The 24306-nt window shown below is 40.3% G+C and overlaps 1 protein-coding gene across 1 annotated transcript in view; it reads left to right on the forward strand.

Annotated features, from left to right (window-relative positions):
- Window positions 1-51: 51 nt before the first annotated feature.
- LOC103802026 (cyclic AMP-responsive element-binding protein 5-like) overlaps window positions 52-24306 on the forward strand; it is a gene marked incomplete at its 3' end in the record, with an annotated part of 65364 nt that continues 41109 nt past the window's right edge. The window contains exon 1 of the mRNA XM_009074466.1: window positions 52-72. The remainder of the gene's footprint in view (window positions 73-24306) is intronic.

Below are 24306 nucleotides of genomic sequence, written 5' to 3' on the forward strand. Positions count from 1 at the left end.
CCGGCGGCTCCGGGCCGTGGATGGATGGATGATGGATGGATGGGCTCCCCCCGGTGCCGCCGGAGCCGGGCAGCGTTCGCACTCACATAGGCAGAGCCTGACACCACGGCGTTTCACAGGCCAGTGTTGGCTCCTCACAAACCCTGGTCAAACGGGGTGTATAAAGACAGCTGTTGATTTCAAGTTAAGAACTCAGAGCGTTTTTCACCTATGTAAACTTTACATCTATTCTGCCTATACTTTCTGCCGCGATGTTTGGTCTAAAGCAAATTCTTTTATCTGTCAATTTGTTTCATGTGTTGAAGCATGCAGTAACCCAAGGGACTTGATGTCAGACGTACATAAATCTCTCTGAAGAGCTATGCAGAGAACTGACTGTTTGCAAGATCAAGATTAGAAAGCAATGAATGTATGTGTTTCTGCTATGGGGCATTATAAACGCTGTTTACACTAACAGGGATACCAATATTTTTGTGATAATACACTCACCTTTTTAAAAACAAAGCATCCTAGACGTCAGTGATTATTTTCTATAGATAAACAAGAGCTGTGTTTTTATCCCAGGAGTGCATGGAGTATAATCAGCAAGATTTAGATACTGAGCTTGTTCTCTAAGCGTAGTAGTAAATCATTCCTAAATCTTAAGGAGATGTTCCACAAATTCTGCTGACTTTCAGTGTAAGACTTCACGTCCAACAACATTGATTTATTTAAGTATAGGTCTCGTGCCTCTTAAGAACATACCATCTGCTTAAATTGTGTTTACAGTATGGAAGAAGTCAGCATTTTTGTGGTGAATTATAGAAAAATGATAGTCAGACTTACTGTATAAGTGACACCTGTTTAGGAATAATTTGTTAATTGATACTTTGAGGCTGATTCTTGCGTTCTTCAACTGAATAGGTTCAGTTAATATCACATACTAATTTACTGAATAGCTACTCAGTCTAATGCAACAATAATAACATGTAATTACCTGCTGCAGTTACTCCAGTCTGCTTGCAGGGTTCAGCTCTGGGGAAGAGGGAGGGAGAAATATGTGGGATAGAGAGGAGGTCATATTCTTCACCAGTGTGAAGTCACGCTATTCATTCAAGTCAAGAGATTGCAGTTTGTAAATCTGCCACCCACTTGCTCAGTGTTGGGAGCCTTTCTCCAAAGGAGCACTGGTGAGGTACGGTCCCAGCTTCCTGCGAAGAGGACTCTCCGGAATCAGCCTACAACTGCAGTGCTGGTGTTTGCATAACTGCTCTTCTGAAGCATGTAACATATACATTTTAGTCTAATTACATCCCTAACAGCTGGTTCATGTTGATAGTGACCGAAAATTTTTCCTAGTCAGACAAGGGGACTTTGATTATTTTTTTGTGAAGTAATTCGTTGTATTTTCTTTCTATGCCCAATCTGAACATGAAATATGTATCTGACATTATAGCTGACTATGTATATGCACAAATGTACTCTTGGTAATGTTATTTACTTCATATACATGGAAAATTGTCAATGTGAGTGTGCAGCATCAAACTGAAGCCAGGCACATGAGTGAAAATTGAATGTGCTGTGCTGGGCATACACCGCTCTCACTGTTGTCAACTGGAGCTGTAATTGCTGTGTTGGTGAAATGAAATTTGCTTCAGACCTATGTACTGCTCTGTAGGCCAGATTTCTCTCTATGAAAAAGCTTTATGCAGTTGTAGTAAGGGCTTTTATTGGTGAATATTTAGTTGCATTGCATAGTAATTTTTCATGACATGTACTACCATACACACCAGTAACACAGGCACTGCATAGTGATACCTCTGGTTTAGTGCAGGACCCTTAAGTTATATTCTAGCAAGGCACAAGAAAAGGTATAATTAGTCACTTTATTATAGGAAATAGATTTGTTTATGTACAAAAGTATGTAAGCAAATGTATGCCAACAAGTACAGGATACAAAGTACATACAGGGGAGTAAGGATTAACTTTGTCATTGATTTTCCAGTTGCTAGTAGGTCTATGATGGTAATGCATTTGGCTACAACAACTGTGAGAGAAAACCTTTTCTTTTATAACTATCCCCTTCTATACAAAACATTATACTGGGAAACTGGAGAGACTTCTGCTGAGAAGGGGCAGTGGCCACAAGACAGCATGTGGCTATTTCATGTACAATATTCTGGGTGTTGCCATGAGTGGAAACCATGTTGCCAAGAGAAGTGACTTTTGGTGAGATAACTATTTACAGGGGTACTGCAGCTTCGGCTATCACTAAATCCAGGTGCACATAAAGCATATACATGACCTGTAGTCACTTGGGTGATCTCAGAAGTGAGTTTGGGCTATTTTGTTTATCTGGGGAAGGCGAAGTTGTTGCTCACTTATGACTGGTTAGCAGACTTTGAAGTGAACTGCAGATTGCTCTAGTCCATCTATGCCACTAGAACCTTCTCAATTTGACATACTCTTTTGGTTTTTTAAATTTTATTTGTGTGTTTTTGCCTCTTTTCACTATCTGGACTTTGACTTCCAGTCTCCCTGCAACCCCCATTCCCTGTGCAAGGCTGGAATTTAACTGAGTATGAGCATCACATCACTGATGCATATCAAATCTGGAATGGTGGCACAATACCCACTTGCCTATGGGTGTTTCTTGGAGGTCTTGGATTTCTTTGGATTTAGCAGAGTCCCCATGTCCAAAGCCAGAAGTTGTATTGCTTTTCTGTTTTAGCTTACCAGTTTTCAGCCTCCTACTCTGCTGTGTTTAGGAAAAACTAAAACCAGTTCTTACAGTCCTGAAATGCCTCTTCCCTAACATCTCCTACAATGGCAGAAACACTAATAGATGAGTCTCTTCTCATGTCTGGTCGAGTTTACAGTAGGCAAGGCTGGTGCCCTTGGTGCTTTTATTTGGTAGCCAATAGATGTGGCAATGTACCAGACCTACTTTTATCACCATAAGCTAAGATGCCCTGGATATATCTTTGTAACATTAGCTCAGCTGGTGCTAATGGGTTTTCATCTCTCTGCTGTGCCTTTTTGCTCAGCAATTTTGATTTGGTGTACCGCCTCTGATATATTTATCTTTTTTTTTTTTTTACTAAGGTGGGTGATCTACTCTTTGCTAGTTTCTACAGGTATAGTATCTTTTTTCAGTGTTGCTGGATTCAACAGCTCTCCTAAAGCATAATCTCCCCTGCATTTTAGGATGTTTTCTTTTTGCTTGGCTGTACCTTGTTTTCTAGGTGTTCTTGTCTTTGAAACTTAACCTATGTGTTCAGCCAGAGCACTGCATGACCCACAGTGACTATTCATTCCCAGGGTATTAGATGAAGGAGTTGTGGTGTTGTATTGCATGCAAATCCGTGTCTTGCTCTGCCCCGTTGCCCAGCGGTGGGTGGTACTCCTATGAGTCATCTGCTATAAATGCCAAATGATAGCATCTTTTGCTTCATGATGTTCTTATTGGCAGCGTTGTGCATCACCAGCACTTGGTCACATTTCTCCTGTCTAATATTGCTGCTCATCACAATTGCAGTGATCATGTTGCAGCTGGCTCCACAATCCCGCTGTAATCTAGCTAGTTGTTTGATCCAATGACACAACTGGAGGTACAGCTGATAGTTTTGTATCGTATATGTACACAGAAGTATTTGCTTAAGTTATGTGTCATATGTTTTCTTATAGTGAATTTTTCTGTCCTCAGTCACTGCTTGTACAACTACATGAACTACTCACTTACCCCCTTCCCCAGGATTACTGCAGCATTAGTATATAAAGCAGTTCTGTTTCCCACAGTTGTCCATAGATTGTGTATTTTTTTCTTGCAGCCTTTCCTGATACTGTCCAGATCCTATGCACAGGAGCAGGGTCCCAACAACCTCAGTTAGTCTTTGTTCTGCGCTCTAAATTCTTCAAAAGTGTCTCTATGTACTTAATCTTCACTAGAATTTATCATTGTTTTGATCCTTTCCCTGTGTAATTCAGCTGTCTGTGTTGTTTGCAGATACTTACCCAAGATTAAATCTGTTTTCTCCTATTGACAGTTCTACAAATGCTCTTGCCCTAAATAATGATTTTTGTCTGTCTAAACTTGAAGTGGATGGCCTCATTCTTAGTTCTCTAATGCAAGCATCTATTCCTTCTTAATGTCTCATGACATCAGGCTGATTTTTTTTTTTCTACAGTATCATTTTATTTGAGGTCATAGAACTCACTGTACATGTTTTATACTCTCCCCCCAATATTTCCAGCACTTTAAACATTTATTCACTTTTTGTCTATTTCTTCCCTGTACTCATCACTGTTAGACTGGAGGAACAATGGGATGATGTAGTAAAGCTTTTAAAAATTGGTACAAATTCAGGTCCTTTTAAGACTGTGCAATGTGTTTTGTAAGAAAATCTAACTTTTTTGGTAGTCTGGATTCCTTCATGTTGCCAGTACTTTCTGTTTCTAAAAGCTATGTGAATCTTTGTTTTTAACTCTCTCCATTGCAGCTGTCCCACTAGGCTGGTTGCTACCATGGTATTGGTATGTTGGGTGCTGGTTATCGATGCTAGAGGATTCTAAAGTGAAACTTTCAAAAACTAAAAGCTAGCGTGCTACTTTTGTCCATGCAAAATGCTACAGAATGCCACTTTAACTTTATGAACTTGTAGGCACTTTGTTAGTAAAGTCAGTGGGAGCCAACCGGTCCTCATCTCCTGACCTGCAGCTGCATAGAGTTACCTGATGTGCCAGGTAGGTCCTGGATGGCCTGGTGCAGGGATGCTGCAGTGATTCACTGCAGGGCAGTTCAGCTCTGCATGACCCATGGTGACCCACACTGATTCAGACCTGCCTGTGACAGAGCTACTCAGGTGTCATTGGGCTATATTTGCTGGTGCTCTGAGTCCTATGGGGATAAATTTGATACAGCGCAAACTAGCCTGCATTGGTCTCATGATAATAGCTCAAGCAGGAGAGTGGCATTTGAACCACCAGCCTGACCTCAGAGCTGTGCCAGAGCCTCACAGGTACAGTGTTTCTCTGTTGGGAGCATAGTTAATCCACTGAATCTGGTTAAACCACCCGTAGATAATTGAGAATTGAGAGTGCTGCTGTGTGCTGAAACTTAAGCACGCAATCGACTGCTTTGATGAATCAGGGCACTAATGATTACCCAAGGTGCAAACCAGTGGGGAACAGGAACCAGAATTCCTGAGACTTCAGAGGGAACATGGAGAAAATAAAGCAAGTAACCAGCTTTAAATCTGATTTACTGAAGCAGTTATGTTAATCCTGCAACTGCCTTACTCAAATAGTTAGCTTAGGAACACCAAAATCCTAATACTACTTGTGCAAGCTCCTCTTTTCTGCAAACCTGTGCTTCCTTAAATTTTTAACTTTGAAGCCTGTCTCATTTTTAACCTGTTGTGAACACAATACTTCATAGCCCATCATCACTTGTTTTCATTTGTTCTGATGCTGATGTTTTCTCTCCCCTGAACTCTCTTTGCTCATGTATCCTGTCAGTAGATCAGAGAAAATACCACCTCTGTACCTTCTAATGTTGAAAGTAGTTGTGGTTTGACCCCAGCTGGCAAGTGACCCCATGCAGCCACTTGCAGCCCAGTGATGGAGGGATTAATTCAAAAGGGTAAAAGAAAACTTATGGATCAAGATAAAGACAATTTTATAGGGAAATCAAAAGCTGCACATACAAGCAAAGCAAACCAAGGAATTAATTCACCACTTCTCATGGGCAGGTGGGTGTTTAGCCATTGCCAGGATATCAGGGCTCCATCACATGTATTAGTGACTTGGGAAGACGAACATCATCACTCCAAACATTCCCCCCCTTCCTTCTTTCCCCAGCTGTATACACTGAGCATCATGCCATATGGGATGGAATATCCTTGGGTCAGTTAGGGTCACCTGTCCCATCTGTGTCCCCTCCCAACTTCTTGTGCACCCCCAGCCTGCTCACTGGCTGAGTGGTGTGAGAAGCAGAAAAACCCTTGACTGTGTCAGCACTGCTCAGCAGTAACTAAAACATCCCTGTATTCTCAACACTTTTTCCAAAGCAAATCCAAAGCATAGCTTCATACCAGCTACTATGAAGAAAATTAACTCTATCCCAGCCAAAACCAGCACAAAGTTTATTTATGCTAAGCTCTTTACAACTGAAAGGTGATTATTATTATTATTACAGCAGTATTTTACTGTGGATCTCTTTTAAACTTTTCCAAATTATTTCAAAACTCTCATTTCTCCTGCATTTGTCAATTCTTGAGACTTATTTCAGATTCAAAGCTAATATTTCTTCCTTATTGGCCTACACTTTGCCATGGCATTGAACTTGGAAGGTCTTTGCCCCTTTTTTGAGCATTGTTTCAAACACATTTATGCCAAAGGAGAAAAATTAATTGGCTAAAAACAAGTGATCATAGTCTCGATCATAGTCTCTTTTTAAAAAGTCATTATGTTAATTTTCCTTGAAGGACTTCCCTTTGAATTGTTCTGTAACTTAATTTAAAGAAATAAGAAGGTAATCTTGGTTCAGAAGCTCTCTCAGTGGTTATGGAGAGGTTGGTATATTGCGCTTACAATGAATTTACATTTGGTTTTGGTTGTTTTGGCTTTTTCCACACACCAGAAGACAATCAGAATTTTTAAAATTGAAGACGAATAAGGAAACACATATATTCCCTTGTGCTGGAGGAACATATTTCCGGGGAGAAACCAGGCCAGGAGTGGATTTCAAACTTCTAAATCTGTTTTATGTGGTGTAGAAGAGATTGCTGTCATCGCCCAGATGCAGGAAATACCAGTGCTGGGCTTAAGGGGGACAAAATAAACTCGACAATGGACTGAAAAGAAAAATAAACAATCGACCAACCATTTTTATAGCTTGTTTTTTTCTCTTGCTTTAACAGTAACATTCACCTTCATTTACCAGAGTTCTGTGAAACATCTGTATCAAGCCTTAAACTTGCTTGACCTTAGTTTAGGTTCAAGGTTCAATATATTCCATGTGCATGGATGATTGTACAAATCCACAAGAGCTCTGTCTCTATGCAAACCTTTTTCCCTGTCCCAGATTTGGCCTCTTTCTCGCTAGATAAATCCAAGGACAACTTTCTCTCTCTGTCTTTCTTTCTCCAAAGATTGCTGCAGGGGTGCCCTTGGGGCTTGCAGGGTGTTACAGGGCTTAGGAATAGAGAGGGAGAGTTGCCTTAGAGGATGAGGTCAACCTACCGTAACAACTGCCCCGGACAGAGTCTTTTATAACTTGAAGAATTGAATTTAAAGGCTTCATTTTGCTAAATCTTCCGAAACAAATGATTCAGCATTTGTATAATTTTTAAATCTGTACTTCTCTCATTTGTAAAATCAGAACAGATATCTAAATGGCTCCAAGCAAGCCTCTGAGCTGAACTATTTCTCTCGTCCAGCTGCCGAGCTATATTTCTTCCCAGGGCTTCTGTGGATTGCTTTAAAATTACATAATTAATAGCTGCCTGTATAAGGTACAAAATATGGGTCTTAAAGAAGAACCTGGTGGCACCCAAACCATGAGGCTGGAAACAGAAATTAAGTTATGAATTTGTTACAGCTCCTGGCACAATTTATATTTTGCTAAAATTATAATTTGAATATATTTAAAAGTAACTTCTGTATGCAATAGCATACAAGCTCAATCCATATCTAAAGGTGATATCTTTTTACAGCGATTATCTGTAAACAGATGTGGTTTGGGGGAGGATGGATGAGAAAACATTTGTATTCAGTGGCTTAGACAGTCTTTGTGCTGGATTGGTCCCGTAGCATGAGCTGCCACACCTTGCTCAGGGTCCTGTATAATGGTGGTTTTCTACCTAAGGAAGGTCTGCATATACTCAGTTGGAGGGTTGCTCTGGTGTGATCAGGCAGGTGCACTGTGCACAGGGTATGCAGTGAAGTATTCCTTTTCCCTGGGATAGTGTGGGGTATTTCTTCTTGCTAATTCCAGCCAGGACCATGGCTGAGTGGTGGCACGTGAGTGGAATTGTGGAGATTGGAGCCAGCCTTCTGCTCTGGTGGCAGCAAAACTCGATCTGGCTGCAAAAAATCCAACCTATCTTGAACAGTTTCTGAACCTACACTTTCTCTCCAATCAGTGCCTTAAGAATATGAATAATGCTCTTCAGAGAGGCAACCAGCACTATCCTAGCTCAGACAGCTGTGGCAACTTTGGGTGTGGAGGAATGAGTTTTTCTGATCACATACAGGTGTCTGTGTGGTGTCTGAGATAGTCCTCCAGTCTTCTTTCAAAGCCAGTGGAGAGGAATTGACAGTTCTAGCTCATGATTCCTCTCTTCCCATAGAGATGTCTGTGTCAACTGGATAGTGTTCATGTGCCTGTTTCTCTCCATTGATTATGGAGGATGTCTGGAACAATTGACTGAGATGGAGATGCTGAGGATGCTTTAAGTCAAGTTGATCATATGTGCATCAAAAAACCAAACCAGTAACCTCTCAGATGAATGTAGGTTGGCAGATTTCTATCTGGAAGGAGCATATCCCCATCAGCAGGGTTTTGTATGTGGATCAGTTAGCACCTCTGAAAGGCATGGCTGATTATCTCAAGAGCAATGTTGTGCTGATATTACTTCCATGATGTGAGTTAGTTATCTCTGCCCAGCTCTGCATTGTGCTGTGTAAACAGACACATTCCCTCAGAATCAGCTTGGGTATTCTATGTGGCACAGCATTAGCTCAGGCATAACTTTTTGAGGCCAGACTTAGAAGTTAGTTCATGATTTTACATACCTATAGGCGTGTTATTAAATTGAAGGCTTTGCTCTCCAGAGGGCAGGGCTTTTGTTGGAGAAGCATATAAGGCACTGGTATTTGTTCTTATTCCCAAATAGAAAATGCCTCCTTGCAGGCTGGCAGGAGAGAGTTCTTCTCCTCTAATGACTGATGTAATGAATGCAGGCCTTATTTATCAACACAGCTCTGGGAAACTATAGATCCCTCCTGCCCTTTAATCCCTACAAAATCAGTTCAATTTTTGCCTTGAAGTAAATGAACTTTTAAAACAACTAGGGTTTATGGAAGAGGGTTCATGGGGCTGTGATAAAGCACTTCAGGCTGTAACTTACACTTGTTTCTGAGGCTTCACTTTTATTGCTTAAAAAAATTCTCATGTGATCTCATTTTAGAATTGGGTACTTCAAAGGTTGTTCAGACCATGTTCCTTCGAGGCTGCCTATGCAGCCCGATAATTTTTTCCCATGTTCTGTTCTGGTTTTTGGCTTTTTTTTCCCCCCTCCTTTCATCCTTATTAACTGGAAAACACCAAAGGGATTTTCACACACCAAAATGAGCAGTCTTGCAACATTCTAGCCATGCTTCTTTAAAGGTTTCTGCAAAATCACAGTCCATGGTGGATATGCATTTTCTTGTTCATGCTCTATCAACAAGTGCCTGAACTAGTCTTGCTACCCAGGCTTGGTTACGGTAAATCTGCAGGCAGAACTGTTCTGTTAAAGCTTTCCAAAAGGGACTTGCTTTAAATCACAAATAATTGTTTTACCAAATATGATTTATCAACAATTAAAGCCTTCCATCATAAAGCACAAGCTATACAGACTTTGTAAAAAGGTATGAAGGCAAGAAGGGATATTTCCCAGCATAAATGTAGCCTGATTATCTCTGGTTCCTCCTCCCTGCTTTCCAAATATGGAGTCATATTCAGGAGTGAAATGGACTTGACCTCTCTTGAAATAGGAATCTTCACCACTATAAGGTTCGACTGTTCAAGTCCTGTGTTAAATGTCTTGAAGTTGTGATGGCCTCACTAATGTTGCTCTGTCAACTCCAGCAAAATGGATTTTATTGTCAGTCATGTCATGTGTGTGAACAGAAGAGCTGAGCTGGAACTGTAAAATTCCCTAAAAACTGCATTGAGCATGAAACCAAAAAAACTCCATAATCCTCCCCTGACCTTTGTGACACAAACACCCTCCTCAAAATAATTTTTCACTGTGGTCTCAGTTTCTTTCCCCTTTTCTTTTTCAGTGGGAAAACATGAGAATGGGAATGAGATTGCCAGAGAAAGTCAGTAAGAAAAGAAGATAGCAGGAACTTTCTTGAAAAAAAGTGAAGTACATTCCTTTAGTTTCTTGTTAGGGTTAAGGACCAAAATGACTGCACTTTTTTCTTTTCCTTTTCTCTGATACTTGTCAAAGTGATTTATTTGCTTCCTTGTACCTAAGACTGAAATATATAAAGGAAAATGTAGAGTCTACTTAAAGAGCTAAGCATTGGTGCTGGAAGCAAGATGACCTGTGCATACGTCTCACAAAAAACTGATTAAAGAAATAAGCTTTCAATGTATTGATCTTTGCTCTTTTATGTTTGTTACAGACTGGGTAATGCTCAGTGAAATATTTTCAGGTTAATTTCAAATAGAAGATGCAGCCTATATCTCCCCATACTTTTTTTTGTTATTTGTCAAGTGACTTTCAGAAGAGATCCTTGTATTTTAGACTAGTTGGTTAGTCCAGATGTTCTTATATGAGTGGGGATATTTTGCTGCTTCTTTTCTTACCATTGCCTACATAAAGGAGATAACTTCTCAGGTCTACAGCCCAGCCAAGACAATAGCAAAGGTCTTGGTGCAGTATCAAAGTGCCTCAGAGAAGGACCTAATTTTTTTAAACACTGTAACAACAAAACATTCATAAGTCCTTCTGTACTGCAGCCAGATACATGCTATGGAGTAATAAAAAATTGCATGAAATAAACTCTTATGTATGTAAATGCAAAATGAGTAGTCCAAGATCAGAGGCTACTTCATTTTAGACCAAGGCAGTACTTGAGAAAGGAGAACACGAGAGAAAAGGAGGGAAATGAAGCGTAGGAGTCTGCTAAAGGAGATGGATGTTAGTCCTTGGAAGGAGACTCATGTCAGTCCCATTTGTTCTTGATGCTCTCCAAAGGTTTTTTGTTCTGCAGAATTATGCAAAGAATCATATTATTCAGATGATCTAGCCAAAATGCCTGTTAAACATTTTCTTTGCCTGTTTTGACATGAGCAGATAATAGAACCTATTTATAATTGCTGCTAACTGTTTTGAAAGAAAATCTATTGATATTAATATTCAAAAAGCTATTTGTGGCATTGATAAATGCAAAAGCATTAGTCAGTATCTGTAGCTGTTCTTAAATATGGCTGTGTCTGTGAAGAAAACCTAGCCTTACCTATAAAAATATTGGATCCTATGTCACACAAAATTATGACAGCTAGAGTATACAGACCTAATGGCCTTCTTATTGTTAGCATATACTTGGAAAAGAGTATCCTGCAGTACTACAGCCTTCTGTGAAGAACTCCTGGCCCTCCTCAGGTGCCTGATTGGAGGCAGGTGGTACACTAAGAGAATCTGTCAAGTGCTTAGGGTGTAAGTGTCCTCCAAAAAGTGCACTGCCATTCCGGACACTGTAGCCTACATTTGTAATCCCCTTACTGGAGGCAGTCACTGCTATTACTAACCTGTGAAATCTGCCTTCTCTGGGATTCTGCCACCTCAATTATGCCTTTATTTTTTGATTATGTTACCTCTATAGCATAGGTGCTGTGAAGTATAGATAGGTTTGGCCAGTTGATAGAAGACATCCATAGCGTGTTTGTTGTACAGGCATATGGATGACAGTAAGGTTAGTGATTCTGTATTCAAAGATCATGGCTCTTTGGGGTTTTTTGTGTAATGGATTACAGTAGCGATATTATTAGGGAATGTGAATACTTACATTTGCATTACTTTAAAAATAGGGCTATTTTTTTTTGCTGTCCTGGTACAAATCTCAGTGGTCTTCTGTTCCTGCAAGGGAGGGAAAAGGAATTATGTATTCATATGCTGGCTAGACAATCAAAACAGCTTATATACTAAATTCTCTTTTTAGAAACTGAGGCAATTATATGTTGAGATAGCTTTTTAAGTTTTTTTTAAAATTCTATTTTAAGTTCTCATACAAAGTATTCGTTAGTCATAACTCTCTGCACCCTAGTTCAAAATGAGATAAATTATATTAATTAAAAATGCAAAAAGCCAGATCTGTCTATGCAGTCCATTCCCAAAATAATGATCTTTTAGTTAATCAGTACATTGTAACTATAAATATATATGTATTTATTTCCTGTCTTTGCCACCAACTTTGCATGACTTGGGACAGATTGTGTAAGCTAGAATTTTTAGATGAAACTACAGATAAAATATACATAAAGGTGCTTGCAGTTTATTATGATTGTGAGCATCTTTCAGGTCTGTTAAAAAAAGAATTAAAATCAGTCTTTAAATGCGTGTTCTTTAGCTTCTTGTCAATAATTTTGGCATAGTATTACATCTTTGTGTCAGAGAGACTACTAAGAGAAGACTGAACAAAATAATGTGTGTGTCTGACTTTTCCTTATTTGCTTACTTTTTAAGATAAATATTCCCTAAAGAGAGAAGACTGAACAAAACAATGTGTGTGTGTCTGACTTTTCCTTATTTGTTTACTTTTTAAGATAAATATTCCCTAAAGGGATATGATTGGAAGAGGGTGTGTGCAGCAGGAGTTGAAAATGAAGCCTTTTAAAGCATTTCTGATTGGACACATAAAAACTGGAGGCGCTTGATATTGCCACTTGCTCTTGAAAATCTTAGCCAAGATTTTTTCTTTTTTCCCAGAAGAGCTATGGCCAGAATGGCTGAGGCTTGAAAGCTGTATATTTACATAAGCACGAGTTACAAAGCTGTGGTTTTTAGAGATGTTTGAATTTCACCACTTTACACTTGCAGAATGTTATATGTTGCTGTGAGTTGTTCACAGATTGTGAATGTACAGCCTACAGAGAATTGCCCCTTACTTTGCCTCCTTCTTTTTAGGAAAAGTAGTATTTTTTTTCATATGTGTCAGTTTTTAATATTCTTGTTTGTAGTTATGGATTGGTCACTGCCAGAAATTTGTGGCTAGTCACTGGCTAGGAAGTGCTTCATTTTGATGTACTGCCTCCTTTAGGAGGCAATAATCCACCAGCCAGAAAGGCTGATTTTTTTAACGTGATACAGCAGTCTTCTGAGAAGAATTCTGGAGGCTTATATTGCTGAGAGATACTTGAAGCCCTTTAGGAATGAAATAAATGTCCCTTTGCACACTCCCACCTACCCTACAGACTTGAATGCCTGTGCACACAGATGCTCACTCACTGCAGTGCAGAACTCTCTCTGCTTCTGGGAGGGCCTCCCATAGTTTGAATGGGCATTTGCCTAGTGATGGGGGATGTTTCAATTGATTTTGGAAAGCAGGCTCATCTCTCTGCTCAATGACTGGTAGCAGTTTGCTTTGCAGTTGCTGTGTTAGTTGAGAACAGAGTGGCAGCCCATGTCAGGTGGCCCCTGCTTGACAAGTGGCAGTGAAGCAATGGCTGCATTTATGTCCCTTCTGCATCCCAAATCTCTCATTCATTGAGGTAGGGCTTGAGGTTTGTTTAGGCAGAAGTACACAGGCTGGACCTGTCTGCATTCATCGTAGAGCTCTGGATCCAACCATGGACTGTGTTGGCTCCCAAGGGACCAGCACTCGAGCAGCCTACCCACAAGTGCTTCAGGCTGTACCTCTGCTCACACAGCCTGCTCCAATGGAGACCCCTAGAAAAGCTGTATGTCAGGCACCGTAAGGGTGAGGGGTCACTCTGGGGGCTAAAATCACAGGGCACTCACGGGAGTGTCAGGGTAGGACCCATGCCACATCCCCAGCCAGGGAATAGGGCAGCCAGGGCAGCCCCAGACCCAGGCATCAGCACATCCTGCCTACCCTGTAGCTCCACTGAGATGCTGATGTTTGAGCTGCTCTTCTGGGTATGGAGAGGGAGGCAGACTTGTTTGTCTCACAAGCAGCAAATGTATTTGCAGGGCATCGTTAGTGCTGGGGGCTGGAGGAGCACCTCCAACCTTCATGAGTATCTCTGGAGCACTCTTGCCTGAGGAGAGGATAGGGATCACTGGCTTGCTCAGAGCAAGCATGTATTTGCAAAAAAAGCCTTTGAAGACCTGGATTGGATTCTCATCAAAGTTAGCCCCTCTCTTGGGTCTAGTCCTTTAATGGTTGAAAAGCTTGACCCAAGGGTTGCGGACACATCCAGGACGGAGCAGGAAGCCAGAACCAAGCTGGGGGGTCTGCAGGAGGGCAGGGACAGCAGCACAAAATGATTTGAGTTTTTTGTTTTGTTTTGGATGTCTGCCAAGCAGTTTGTGGGCCGTCCTGTTCTATTTCCAAGTCAGGTACCTGAATTGCTGGGGCAGACAGTCCTCAACCTTCACTTCAGTGCTAGCTGAAAGGAGTCTTTCCATTTGTGGGTAACTCTGCCACTGGCCTGTGTCTTGGTGAGGGAAGAGGGGGCTTTGCCACTGAGCAACACCTGCCCCGGGCATTGCTTGTGTCTCCTGGTGTTTTGACTCTGGTCTTTGGTAGTGGCTGATTTCAGAGCCCACAGAACAGCTGTGCCTGCAGCAGGGCATCGTTTGTTGATGATACCTGCATGGATCATGTGATTACTGATGTCGCTTCAGGTACTCCAGGAGACTGAGTCTAAAATACCTATCCTGCCTCCCCCAATAGGCTTTAATTAGCTATTGTGAATTCTTCTAGTCCATAGTTTTAACTGTTTTGATGAGCTGGAAGCCTCCAGTCTCACCAAAAATCTCCATAAGGAGCTCATTGTAATGTGCAAGTGGGCCACCACTTATGGGGATGAACTTTTTAGTAGGGTCTGTTGTGATAGAACAAGGGTTAATGGTTTTAAACTGAAGACAGATTGATCTAGAGGAGGTATAAGGAAGAATATTTTTACAATGAGGGTGATAAAACACTGGAACAGGTTGCTCAGAGAGGTGATGTCCCGTCCCTAGAAAAACGCAAGATCAGGTTGGACAGGTCTCTGAGCAACCTGATCTAGCTGAAGATGTCCCTGCTCATTGCAAGGAGTTGGACTAGATGACCTTTAGAAGTTCCTTCCTACTCAAACTATTCTGTGATTCTATAAAAATTTAAGCTCTTGTTTTAATATCTGCAGCTTCTATGAGTGTATATATTTTTTTCTGAGTTATTAGTCTGTTCAAGCAAATCCTTGCTTACTGCTTTAATGGTGTACTGCCCTTTTAAAGTCCAATTGCACTGTGCTGTATTCAATGCAATGAATGATTTGGAAACAGCTTTTTAACTCAGTTTCAGAACTCGAAACCTCTTACTTTTATGAAGGTATTTTAACAGCAAGATTGGCAGGATGATTCCATCTTTGTACTCCTAAAAACATATGGATATGCCTAAATCCAAATGAAATTTACCCGAAATAGGTTGTTACACTGCTGCTAGTAAAACTAGTTATATGACTTAAGTGTCTGAAGATCAGGTGTATGTATTGCAGGTTGCCAGTAGCTTTGCATGTACAAAGTTTAAAGCCTTGCAAATCAGCCTGCCCTTGATTTGTCAGGGCTGAAAAGAACAGTTTTTAGATTTTAATGTCTAAGACTCTCTAGTGCAGAGTACTGCCTGAGGGGACATGTGGGCTGCCAGTGTTCTCGGCAGAGATTTGTTACCCCAGAGGATTTTATCATATAACTAAAAACAGTGAACACTGAATGTTCGATTCAGGACTTTTTTTTGTCATTTTGCAGAGAGAGATCTTTGCAATAAAAACCATAATTTTCAAAAATGGTAATTAAAAATTGGTGAAAGTTAATAATTAATGGCTTGTAGCTGATTTATTAATGCCCTCATTTTTCTATGTAATGAAAACCTTAAACTGTCTTGTATGTTAACCATAAAACCAAAAAAAAAGGTAAAAAGTGAGATTGGTCTTAATTTAAAATTATTTTAAAAATACAGAATTGCAGAGTTTTCTCCATAAGATGCTGAAGTTTGTTTGCATAGTTCTGGTTTAGGGATCATTTTATATAATCAACCAGAAGGAAAATTTGGGCTGGCAGAATTTTCAAAGCTTGCATTAAAGCCCCTAACTGCTTCTGGTATGAAAGTCAGCTAAGCAGCCTTGTGTTGTTTCCCCCAGGATATCTTTTATGCTTTCTCTTTTTTTTTCTTCCTTCCCTTTGGAAATCCAAGTGTTTATTTGCATGCAAGGTAGGTGAATTCTTTTATCTATTTGTGTATCGTAAACCAAAGCAATTAGCATACTGCAGTTACAGTACACTTAAAAACCAAAACAACCCTTCTAAACCTTTAGTCAATATTATTCCTGGAGGGAAAACTCTTAATTAAATTGTATGCAAACTACAACAATAGACAAAGTTGTTTGGTGTTTAATAATAACTGTTGGGGGCGGGGGGGGGGGAAGAGTGAAAAAGTGAGTGTAGCAGAGCTTGCATGCCATTAACCCAAGGATAGAAATGAGGTCAGCCTTTGAAGGGACGGACAACACACTTATCTGCCAACATTGGAAAGTCCCAAAAGATTAGGTTATTTACCAGATGTTACTGGGAGTTCATCATTGACACCCTCTGCTTCACATGGGCTTCATCTCTCACCACAGTTGCAGTTGCCTTTTCTGCCCTTTGCAGGCTTCCTGGAGATCTTCTCCAGTGCATAATACTTGAATTTTTTCCTTGAAGTAGGGTTGGGTTTTTTTTTTGGCTTGTTTCACAGCAATAGGCATGATGAACCATCTTAACTTGTGAAGTTCATCTGAAGAATCTTTGTTTTTCTTTCATACACCCACGATAATGCTTTTGGCTAGGAACCACTATGGCTCTGGGAATGGGGCAGTGTTTGTGAAGGGGTTTGTAGAAGACAGAGGACCCACCTCATGTAATACTGTTAACCTTTCAGAGATGAGTGAAAATTGGGGCAAACTTTCTGACAGGCTAAGCATTTTCTGTTCTTTTTTTTTATCCCCTTGCCTGTACATAACTGTAGATGCAATTTTAAGCAGATAGTTCTTATATTATTAGCAACTTGGTAGGTAATTAAATATCACACTAAGTGTTATTAAGTGTGTAACCCACTAAAAATTAGTAGTGACGGAGAGTGAGTGTTATCAGATCCATGTTAATAATTACTGTAAGAGCTCGGAATGGCGTTCTCAGCATGTGTCTTTTCCTTTAAATCTTTTGCAAGTTTGGTAGTAAATATTGATTTCAGCTAATGGTGGTTTTAACTTCTTTGTGTGCATGCTGTGCCCCAAGGGACTGTGTCCCATACAGGGAGAAGCCAAGACTTGCTCATAAAGAACAGAGCAAATACGTTTTTCCTTTAAAATGCTAGATGTTAGTGATTTTCTCTTGAAGCAAGATTCCTGCCACTTGTGTTATTGCAGTTGTTTTGCTGTTTCCCCACCTCCCTTTGAGCAGAACAATTTGTGAGATGGACAGTGACCGAAATAAGGACAGATATTATCCCCACATACGTGCATCCAATCAAAGAAGTCTGAGTGTTGAAGCTTTTGAAATAGTGGAGTGTCCTTTAGTAGCAGACAATTTAAAGCATTTGATGCTTTGAATCTTGCTTTAACATGACCCTCCCTCCCTTCCTTCCTTCCTTCCTTCCTTCCTTCCTTCCTTCCTTCCTTCCTTCCTTCCTTCCTTCCTTCCTTCCTTCCTTCCTTCCTTCCTTCCTTCCTTCCTTCCTTCCTTCCTTCCTTCCTTCCTTCCTTCCTTCCTTCCTTCCTTCCTTCCTTCCCCCTCAAGTCTAACTTAGCCTTCCAACATGAGCACTTCAGTTGAAGATCTAATGATACAAAGACAGTATTTGTTCATGTCAAGATAACCATGACATTCAGATGCTGTTGTCTGTCCAGAGATACTTTGACATTCTCCCTGACATTTACCACATTAAGTCCATAGACCCAGATAATGGTTTTACTTTGGTAGGTCTGTTTTGGCACTGGAAAGCAGAAAAATTGCACAGAGGGAAAACAGAGAAGTGCTACAGGTGTTGTTTCTGTCTGCCAGTGTGCAAAGTGTTGTTGAATAGTGCCTTTTCCTTACATTGCTACAACTTGCTCCTGCTGCTGCTGCTGCTGTGTGTTGTGTTAAGTGAACCTCGGTGCTGTCAGTGAAGTTACATCCTGGTCTCTCATGTCATTTCAGACTTGTAACTAGTGAGAGCAGGTATTAGGGTTACTCTGCAAATGCCATCAGTGGGAGGCAGTTGCAGAGCTACAAACCTGGGCCGGTTCCAGGTTAGGCTGGCCCTGTTTGGCCAATCACAGAGTGCAAAATAGCCACTTTATTCCTCAAAGTATTTTTCCAGAGTTGAAGTAATAGACATCTTGCCCTATAAAGATCTGGTTTCTCCTATAGAATATTTCTGTGCTGAGATAACTTTCATGAGCTATTTTCAAAAGTTCTAGCTTTTTTGTGTGTGTGTGTGCATGTGTGTGTGGTTTTGTTTTAAATTCACTCTTTACCTCCATTCTCCTATTTCCAGTTTTGTCTTCTATGGCCTGTGCTTAATAATGCTCCACGGCCATTTCTGTAAAACAGCAAATCCTTTTGCACTATAGCAAGTAAATACGTGATGGGTTTCCTATACTAAATGGAGAGTCCAAGAAATGTGATCATTTAGACTCGTGCATTTCCACCAGACTTGAGATACAGCTCATACAGCATAGAGGACAAATTGTGCCCTCTACCCAATACTTTATCTTGCATGGATGATATACAGTGTTGGGATCTCACGCTGCTGTTATGTGGGAAGGCAGTAGGTCATCTGCTTTCTATTTTGAGTTTCTTTTTGAGAGGTGTCCTTTTACTCCCCTCCTCTTCCTCAGCCCAGTCCTCAGTGGTTTGCAGTCCTTACAATGACTGTCTTTCTCTTTTTCATTTCCACTGGTGGCTCCTTGTGTCCAGTCTCTTTGTGGTTTTTCCTCCCCTTATTTCCCCCCCTCCTTAATTCCAGAGTTTTACAAATATCAGACTTGTTCTATTTTGAAATTTCCTATCTTTGCCCCTTATTTTTTTAGTTATCCCCAGTTCAGCTCTGTTTTGAGAAGAAAGTAGCCCTGCATAAGCAGAAAAAAGTCAGAAGGCAGCTATTTGGCTTTGTTTGATAACAGAAACAGTGGGGTTTAGCAGCCAGATGCTGAGTGGGGGATCAAAAATTCTTCTCCCTCAGCTGATTTGAAGGTGAATGGATATATCAGTAAGAGAAAGATGGGACAAAACTTCAGGACACCTGGGGAGCCTTCCCAGCATAGGAGTTTGTTCTAGCTGGCAATAAGTAAACCAAGTGGCCATTTAAAAAGAACTGGGGTGTTTGGCAGCATAAAACAAGACTCTTTTTGATACTCCATTTGCAAATGATCCTGAAGCATGCCAGTGGCCAGCAACTTCACAAATGCCAGCCATGGAGAAAAGACCGAAGGCGGCTTGCTGTTGAGGCAATTCACACATCAACTGCTTTTGAGAGCACTCGGCCGTGCCTAAAGATTTATGGGGCTCTCTTCTTTTAAAACAAATGAGTAAAGGCCTAAGCTGAGTGTTTTTCCACATATAAATGTCATAAATGCCATCACAAAATCTTCACAGGAGTGCCGGTGAGGGCTCAAGCCCCAGCTCAAATGTGCATCATATTAAAGTCCTTCTTGGGGACTCCAGACACAAATTGCTTTCCAACATCCAGAACTATTTGGAAATGCTTTAATCCTGAAACCAGGGGGTTTCTAATGGAAATGCTGACAGACCCTTCGTTGTAGCAGCCGAAGCAGGCAGGGCTGTGATAATGAGCCTTGTATGTGTGCATGTGGAAATCATGATGCTAGTTCAGAAAACAAGTGCTTCCACTGAAAAGCCCATGCTGACAAAAAACACCATGCACTGTTTCAGCACAACGGTACTTCAAATTAGCTTTGCTCATGCAAGGATGTACTGGGGACAACCGTAGTCATTAACCCTGCATGTATTACACTTCCAAAACCAACAAGTCTTAATAGCATTTCTAATAACACTCTAATTATCTATAAATAGCACTGGACTGAATAGCCATGACCAGCAGTTTAAAATGCTGCATACAACGACGGGTTTCTTTACTGTTCACAAGTGCAATGTAACCATGTCTACTCTCACTTTTTATACATTGTGGCTATGACCCTAAAAAATAGGTGATGCTTCATTTATTGCTCATGTCTCTGCATACTGCTGCTAACTCTAGCGACTGTGTATTTTGTACTTGTATTTGGAAATCTCAGTGACCTTGGTCACACCAGGCTGAAGAAACCTGTCTTGCAAGCATATGCCCAGGTGATTAATTTCAACAAACAGGTTGCTTATAAGAGTGTAATTACTGACTTGTGCAAATGGCAGGATGGGTGCACTGACCTGTATTAGACACATTGTAGTATACACCTCCCCATCAGTTCTTTTCCTCTGTTAATCAGAGGCCTGAAAACCCTGCAACATTTAGACAGCTTGAGGTTGAAGGCTGAAATGTCACTTTTAAAAGAGGGTTAAAAAGGTCACGCAGCTGCAAATAATAATAGCCCAATGAAAATCAGATTCTTACTGCAGCCCACTTCAAGAATAACACTGAAACAGGAAACAAGCCTGCTTGATGTTTTTACCAGTATGGCTGTAAGATTACTGCTGAGTTTAAAAAGGGGGAGAAAGAGAGACAGAAAGGAGCATGCTTTCTTGGTATTAGATGTTAGAACTAATTTTTTGATTCCGAAAGGATGATCCTGGGGCTCTGAAAAATCTCCTTGAGGAGCCTGAGGACATGGGGTACTTCCCTGTGGATGCTGCTGAGAGGGGATGTAGTTTGTTGCTGTGTTCTGGAGGTGGTTATGTTTCTTTTGTTTGCTTTTTATTTCTTTGTTATGTTCTTCCATTCCTCTCTGTGGGCTTCAGTTTTATTAATTATAATTAAAAATGTTTAGAAGTATCTTACGCAAAAATCAAGGGATAGAAGAAAATCTTGGCTTACAGCAGCACTTGTTTCTCTTCCATGTGACATGGAAGCCTTTCTTTCGTATTTTTATTTATTTATTTTTCTATTTAGAATACCTTAACTTCTCTTAAGCAGTGATATTTCAGGAGAATGGCAGGCTACAGCAGTGTAGCAGATTTCCTCACTTACACATTCTGCCAATAAGGCTCTTTACGTGGTCACAATAGGGCAATAAATGCTGACAGATGTTGTTAACATGTCTATTAAAATTCAGCCCCCTTTTCTGCTGCATAATGCACTCATGCCTATTGTTAATAATATCAGAACTAATGCTGACATATCAATATTAGTGTTCGCTTATATTTATAATCCTTGTGTTTTTCTTCAAAGAGGTCACAAAGTTGCCATAAATTTAGCTATTGATAACAGAAGCAAAAAATCCAGACCTGAGCAATTTTTTAACTTTACAGTCATCATAGATTTGCCTGATATTCTTCACATGCATTAATTGAAGCAGTTATAGGTAGTACTACAACAGTTGCACAAGTGTAACCTGAATTTTTAAGATCCCAAAGGTTAATAAGCACCCTAATTTAGATGGAAAGGCTGCTGTGATTTATTTTTATTAGGTGAAATCGAAATGTTGCCATTGGTTGCGTTATTTCCTTCCTTCACCTGCACACAGTGTGGAAAAGAAGTCGTGGATTGTGTGGCCCAGGAACGCACATGAGACATGTGAAGAGAACTGTGTGCCAGCGGCTGTGTGCAACTGTACCCTAGGCTGAAGGATGGGAGATGCATGCCTGCATCATGAATAGGATGCCAGGCAGGCTGTGCTGTGCACAGCCAGAACACCTCTGTTGCTGAGAGGCCCCATCCTGTTTCAAATCTGGGGTGAGACCCTGTGTTGCTTTTGCATCTGCAGCTCTTGTAGAGTTAGCAGGATTGGGGGTACAGGAGGTTCACACTCACAGCCCAGACTTGCAGCTGCTTGTTTCTGGTCAGAATTCAGGCATAAAGCTGGAATTACTGCCATATGATAACCAAGCACCAGACGCTCTCTCAAAAACTGTAGGCAGCAGGCAGCTTCTTTCACTAATTTACCCTTGTACGAGAGTAAATAGTACCACAGTCTCAACTGTGGTGATAGCAGCACATGTAAACATAAATTAATTTTTCATGGTGCAGTTTGTCTCGAGGGCACTGTACTACTTGGCAATATGTTAGACAGGTCAAGTTATGCTAGACAGTGTCTTGGACAGCAGGTGGTATAGTCACTCTGGATTATTACTTTTTTTAAGTTAAGCATCTGCAAAGAATGATTCTCATGGCAACCAGCAGTTGCTTGTACATTTATGGAAAACAGTCAGATATTGAATCTGACACCTTTTCAGAGTACTGAGCATGAACACCAAGTCCCTGTTTTCCTGGAGTCCATGTTCGGGATTCCTCATTGAGTATGTTGCTTTGGTGCTTAGTCTGTGCTTATCTATCTAGATAACCTCAAGAATCATTTAATTGTTATCAAAGCATGCAGTGATGGATTCAGGGACTAAAGCTAAAGCTCAGGGTGGGGAGGGGAGGGAAGTCTTACACTTGCAATACTCAGTAAGAAAATAAACTCCAAATAATTCCTGGTAATGTTTTGAAATTCACTTGGACTCTTGGGACCAGAATTGTTACTATCTTGTTTTCTTTAACTGAGTCTCATCCGTTGTTCTGCTATTGAGAATGCAGTTGTCACTGTCCCCTGAGGAGGGGAGAAAGGGGTAACAGAAACCTTTGGCAGTTCTTCAGTTGCGGGAGTAATTGAGATATTAGATAAAGCTTTTCATTATCCACACATAGCTTTTTTTTTTTTCTTTCTGTGAAAAGGCCTTTGGGAAAGACAACATCCCCAGGCCCATATCCCATAAATAGGGGTGGATCTAAAAATCAAACTTTGCTGGAGGTTTTGGTTTTGGTTTTGCGGGGGTTTGTTTGTCTAGTCAGTTATGTTTCTGCTGCTTGTTTCTTTCAAATAGGATAGCATTATTCAGAGTATTTTTATGGCTTCATCTCTGAGCTTGTCTATGCACAGTCTGGAACTGAAATAACTGAAATTAGAAGTAATTTAACACCTTTAGTTATTTTAGTATGCGAACCTACTCTTTCATTTCTGATTATGAGTATCCTATTTCAGTTTAACATAGCAGTAAGTTAAATCAAAACAGGATATGAATAATCTTAAGAAGTAAATTAGGTACAATTTCAGTTACTTCAGTTCTAGCTTTGTGTGGATAGATAGGTTAGTCCTAAGTTAGGGTCTTTCTTGATGTCTGATTGTATTTGGTGCAGTAAATCACTCATCTTGGGCCAGATGTTTGTAGAGATGTCCACATCAGGAAGACCAGTTGATGCTTGTTGTCACCTTTAGGGAGTGGTGAGGTTAAAGGGCAAATAAATCCTGTCAGGCTAATGTTATCCACCAGAATGAATTTTAGTTAAAAAGAAAATGTTATCATCAAAATGTTCTGGGGATTTTTTTTTCTTTTGAGAACTTTGGGCAGTGAAAATAATTCCTGCAAGTACATGTCTGGCAGATGTTCAGATTAATGCTGTATTTATTGTTTGCTGGGGATAGTAGTAACTCTTCTCAAAATACAACTTTTCTAACAAGTATATGTGTGGTAAGGATACTCCTGATATTAGGAATTGTAGTTTTAAAAGGTGACAATGAGGCTGAGTACCTTTAGTACCTGTGCTTCTGCAGATTTTTGTGGTTTTAAAGTCAAATTCTGTTTCTCCACCAAGATACTTCTCTTTGGTTTACGAAGAAATTGCACAAACACAACTCAGGTATTTTTCTAAACAGGGCTGTGATGAGGCTGAATTTTAAGGGATTTGATGCATAACGTACACAGAAGTCACATGTAGTGCTTTGAAGTGGGTTGGCCACTACATTCTAGTCAGTAATAGCAGTTGTACCAACAGGCTCAAAGCATTTTCAAAATAAATGACTTATTTATTTTACATTGTAGAATGTAACTAAAAAAATATTTTGTTTTTTGTTTTTTCTGGTCAAGGGCACTGCCCTAATATTGACCCAAATTCAGCTGCCTAACTGCATTCTGAGGGTGAATGTTTTATCCTTTGGTTTTATTTGAGACTCAGGAACATTCCCTCAGGGTTTAGTTCAAGGTTACAAGACTGGAACTGCTATGGGGAAGTGCAGTTTTAGACAAAACTTTACTTCTCAAGCTCCTGAGGATCTAGTTGACCTTTTAAAGGATGGGGATGCACAATTACCATGTGTGTATGGAAAGCATGTATGTAATGTATTTAAGTTATTAATATCAGACAGTGTGGATGCAGAACTTCAAAAAGTGGGTTCCTTGTCAGAAGTAACCTAGACGTCTGGTTTTAATGTTGTTC

The sequence above is a fragment of the Acanthisitta chloris genome, unplaced genomic scaffold (assembly GCF_000695815.1).
Source record: "Acanthisitta chloris isolate BGI_N310 unplaced genomic scaffold, ASM69581v1 scaffold5085, whole genome shotgun sequence".
NCBI lineage: Eukaryota > Metazoa > Chordata > Aves > Passeriformes > Acanthisittidae > Acanthisitta > Acanthisitta chloris.